This window comes from Sus scrofa, chromosome 13 (genome assembly GCF_000003025.6).
Source record: "Sus scrofa isolate TJ Tabasco breed Duroc chromosome 13, Sscrofa11.1, whole genome shotgun sequence".
Lineage (NCBI taxonomy): Eukaryota > Metazoa > Chordata > Mammalia > Artiodactyla > Suidae > Sus > Sus scrofa.
The window spans coordinates 100,823,188-100,828,610 of NC_010455.5; the positions used below are offsets into that span (position 1 = coordinate 100,823,188).

The 5,423-nt window shown below is 41.1% G+C and overlaps 1 pseudogene; it reads left to right on the top strand.

Moving 5' to 3' along the window:
• On the top strand, positions 504-1,531 carry LOC100623012 (annotated as a pseudogene).

Below are 5,423 nucleotides of genomic sequence, written 5' to 3' on the forward strand. Positions count from 1 at the left end.
CCTTTGTGGCTTAGCAGAAAATGAACCCAACAAGTATCATTGAGGATGCAGATTCAATCCCTGGCCTCGTTTAGTGGGTTAAGCATCCAGTGTTGCCATGAGCTGTGGTGTAGGCCAACAGGGGCAGCTACGACTCGACCCCTAGCCTGGGGACTTCCATATGCCTCAGGTTCGGTCCTGAAAAGCAAAAAAACCAAAAAATCCTGTAAAGAGAACAGTAAAATAAATGAAAAGAAAGCAGGGAGAAGGAAAAAAAAAAAAAAAGATTAAAAGCAGACGTTAATTATTAGAATAGGAAAAATAAAGGTATTAGTAAATTAATCTTTGGGGAAAATAACCTGAGTAGTTCTTTGGAAAAAAAAAAAAAAAGATAAACTACCAGCTCACCTAATCATGAAAAGAAAAAGGGAAAAAATATACAAAACAAGAAATGACAAGGGAGTCGGATCCCGGCAGCAGCTGAAGCAGCTCTTGTCTTTTCTGGCTCTCCTTACTATCTCCTTTTCGCTTCCGGAAATATGGCCTCTGGTATGGCTGTCTCTGACGGGGTCATCTAAGTGTTTAATGACATGAAGGTGCGTTAAGTCCTCGACACCAAAGGAGGTGAAGAAGCGCAAGAAGGCGGTGCTCTTCTGCCTGAGCGAGGACAAGAACATCCTGGAGGGCAAGGAGATCCTCGTGGGTGACATGGGCCAGACTGTAGACGACCCTATGCCACCTTTGTCAAGATGCTGCTGGACAAGGACTGCCGCTACGCCCTCTATGACGCGACCCACGAGACCAAGGAGAGCCAGAAGGAGAACCTGGTGTTCATCTTGTGGGCCCCTGAGTGTGCACCCCTGAAGAGCAAAATGATCTACGCCAGCTCCAAGGATGCCATCAAGAAGAAGCTGACAGGGATCAAGCATGAATTACAAGCGAACTGCTACGAGCAGGTCAAGGACCGCCGCACCCTGGCAGAGAAGCTGGGGGGCAGCGCCGTCATCTCCCTGGAGAGCAAGCCTTTGTGAGCCCCCTCCAGCCCCCCGCCTGGAGCATCTGGCAGCCCCAGACCTGCCCACGGGGGTTGCAGGCTGCCCCCTTCCTGCCAAACCAGAGGGGCTGGGGGGATCCCAGCAGGGGGAGGGCAATCCCTTTACCCCAGTTGCCAAACAGCACCCCCCCAAGGTGGACCTTCCCCCTCCTACCGCCACCCCTGACGGTTCTGGCCTTTCCAAACCGTTTTTGATCTTCTGATTCCTCTTGGGTTGAAACAGATCAAGTTCCCCCCAGGCACCACTGTTTGGGGGAGGGGCCTGTATTTTTTTTAACGACACCCCAGTTCCTGACCAACTTCTAACCGCAATAGTGACTCTGTGCTTATCTGTTTAGTTCTGTGTATAAATGGAATGATGTGGAGACGACCCCTTCATGCGCCACCTGGTTCCCCTCCCCCTTTCCCCTGTTCACAGCCACTCATGGAAGCAGAACCAGTAAGGGACCTTCAATTAAAAAAGAAAAAGACACAACAATAAAAAAAAAAAAAAAAAAGGGAGATGTAAGCATTGAAGCAGAAGAAAATATTAAACATTTAAGAGACTACTTTGCACAACTTCATGCAAATGCATTTGAAAACCTGGTTGAAATAACTAATTCTCTAGGAAGAGAAAAATTTCCAAAATTGTCCCTGGTAGGGATAAATTTTAAACAAACCAATTTTCATAGAAGAAATAGAAAACTATCTAAATATCCTTCTATCTAAAACTAGTTGAATAAATGATAGTACACCTAAATAATGGAATACTGTGTAGCAAAGATTTCTATGTACTGATCTGGAGTGTTTTCAAGGAATATTTTGTTAAATGAAAAAAGCAAGCTATAAAAGAGTGTAGCTCTTTAATATAAACATTGTTGTATGAAATTGTTATATTAAAGGATATAGCCTTTTAATATAAGCACTGCTGTTTGGAGAGAGTAGAAAGAAGACTACATATATATTTGCTTATTGTTAAAAAAAGACATATAAGAAGGCTAAGGCAGAGGCTAACAATAATGTTGAAAGTGAAATACAACTTCTCTGAGCTTATCTCTTTATGTAATTTTAGAACCATGTAAATATTTTGCATATTAAACCAGCAAAAATTTAAAAAAGCAAACCCTAATATTGAACACAGCCTCAAACTAACCTAACAAAAGTATGAAATTCTTACCATGGCCACTTAGAAAAAAGAATTTATTCACCTGATTTTTGAGCACAGCACTTCCTTTATATATATATATATATATATATATATTTTTTTTTTTTTTTTTTTTTTTTTTTTTTGGTCCTTTTACCTTTTCTAGGGCCGCTTCTGTGGCATATGGAGGTTTCCAGGCCAGGGGTCGAATCGGAGCTGTAGCCACCAGCCTACACCAGAGCCACAGCAACTCAGGATCCGAGCCACGTCTGCAACCTACATAATAGCTCATGGCAACACTGGATCCTTAACCCACTGAACAAGGCCAGGAATCGAACCCCCAACCTCATGGTTCCTAGTTGGATTCGTTAACCACTGAGCCATGACAGGAACTCCTTAATAGAATATATTTTAAGTACACAAAGAATTTCAACGAAATACTAATCTTAGGATTTTTTGTTGGTTTGTTTGTTTTGGACCACGCTCTCATCATATGCAAGTTCCCAGGCTAGCTGTCGAATTGGAGCTATAGCTGCCAGCCTGGGCCACAGACATAGCAATGCAGGATCCAAGCCACGTCTGCAACCTACACAGCAACACCGGATCCTTAACCCACTGAGGGAAGCCAGGATCAAACCCAAGTCCTCATGGATTCTAGTCGGGTTCATTACTGCTGAGCTACAATGGAAATTCCAGTGTTTTTTTTGTTTTTGTTTTTGTTTTAAATATAATGATATCAGTGAAAAAATTCTGAAAATGTTTTATATGTATTTTAGGTTAGAGAAAATTGTTGGAAACCAGTTTTTTTCTCACTATAAGATAAGGTTAAGAAGAATCCTGTTTTTTAAAAACCTGATTTGCAGAGTTCCCGTTGTGGCTCAGTGGTTAACAAATCAGACTAGAAACCATGAGGTTGCGGGTTTGATCCCTGGCCTTGCTCAATGGGTTAAGGACCCAGCATTGCTGTGAGCTGTGGTGTAGGTTGCAGACTCAGCTTGGATCCTGCGTTGCTGTGGCTCTGGTGTAGGCCAGCAGCTACAGCTCCGATTCGACCCCTAGCCTAGGAACCTCCATATGCCGCAGGAGCGGCCCAAGAAAATAGCAAAAAAGGCAAAAAACAAAAACAAAAAACTTGATTTGCATCGGAGGTATCAGTATTAACTCATGGTTTAATATTTTCTAGCTCTGAAAATTTTATTTTCTAGGCTCCTAAAGAAGCCTAGAAGCAATAACACTACAATAACATTGGTCATACCTAGTATGCAGATACTGATTTCTAAATATTGTTCTACAGTGAAAGAAACTTAGTTTCTTTGGAAAAATGGCTGATTCCAAGTAAGTCTGGAATATGGATGGTGCACAGTGAGTTGGAGACATCTTATGCACAAAAGGAAAGAAGTGCTCACAGTTAATGGGTATATAGAGGATATAGGAGCTAGCTTAAAATTGCTCCCCCTGGCCAACCTTGTGATAAGTTGGCCATCAAAAAGAGTAATGATGGTAATAGCTATGTTATCTTGAGGTAGAAAAGAACTTACGAGTCCATAGCAGCTCAAAAAAATGTATTTAGTTGATCATAAAACTACCATATGATCCAGCAACTCCACTCCTGGCCATATATATGAAAAAAACAATACTAGTTCAAAAAGATACATGCACCCTAATGTTCATAGCAGCATTGTTTACAGTTACCAAGACATGGAAGCAACCTAAGTGTCCATCAGCAGATAAACGGATAAAGAAGCTGAGGTGTGCGTGTCTGTGTGTGTGTGTACATACACAATGAAATACTACTCAGCCATAAAAACAAAGTTTTGCTACTTGCAGCAACATGGATGGACTTGGAGGGCATTGTAATAAGTGAAATAAGTCAGATAGAGAAAGACAAATACCATACGATATCACTTATATGTGAAGTCTAAGAAAAACAACAAACTGGAGTTCTGCTCAGCGGAAACGAATCTGAGCAGTAACCTTTAGGATTCAGGTTCAATCCCTGGCCCCACTCAGTGGGTTAAGGATCTGGCTTTGCCATGAGCTGTGGTGTAGGTCACAGAGGTGGCTTGGATCCCAAGTTGCTATGGCTGTGGTGTAGGTCAGTGGCTACAGCTTCGATTCCACCCCTAGCCTGGGAACCTCCATATGCCACTGGTGTGGCCCTAAAAAGACAGGAAAAAAAAAAAAAAAAAGAAAAAAGAAAGAAAGAAAAGAGAAAAAAAAAAAAGAAATTCAACAAACTAGTGAATATGACAAAAAAGAAGCAGACTTACAGATGCAGAGAACAAACTAGTGGTTACCAGTGGGGAGAGGGAAGCAGGAGGGGCAATATAGGGGTAGGGGAGTGAGAGGAACAAACTATTTAGGTATAAAATAAGCTACAAGGATATATTGAACAGTATGGGAAATACAGTCAATAGTTGATAATTATAAATGGCTTATAACCTCTAAAGTTTGTAAATTGCTATATTGTACACCTGTAACATATAATATTGTCCAGCACCTATATTAATAAAACCAAAAAGAATAATAATGTAATGGTCATATTACTTTGAGTCAGAAAAGAACCCATGAGTTCATAAAAACTCGAAGGTGCCGGTGGAGATGAGCTTTTTCTCTCGAAGGCTACTAGTTAATAAATGTAAAAAGAAAATAGAAGCGGACTAAGAATTTGGGGTTATCACTACAGTGGCTCTGTTTAAAGCTGTAGTGTAGGTTCAACCCCTGGCCCTGGAACTTCCACCTGACATGGGCATGGCCAAAGAAGGAAACAAAACAAAAGAACATCAATAGAAAAATCACCGTTTTGCCACCAATATTGTAATAACTTGGGTAAGAATCATCAATTTGGAAGCTAAAATTATTGGGTAAGAGATTTTTAGGAATTATTGAGCAATAGAATATACACACATCATCATATATCACCCCACAATTACTTATTAATTACAGTAGAGTGCACACACGCACCCACTGGAAGGTGTTGAGATTAGTATCCTGATCTCTATAAACCTTCAGTGGGCCAGAAATGGGAGGAGCTCTTTTATGAGATCTTCAGCAGTAATCCTCATTGTAAGAAGAGAATTTCATTTGCCTTTGGGTATGTTACTCCTACCTCTGGAGACCCAGTGTTGTTCTTGAGGGAAACAGGCTATCGGAGTAAAGATGTTGAGAAGCTAAACCAGGGGTTTTATTTGTAATGTAAATCCAGTTTGTCTTTCTGCAGGGTGATGTTTTAGCAAAATCAAGACCCTGCAGAATTCAATTTCCCGC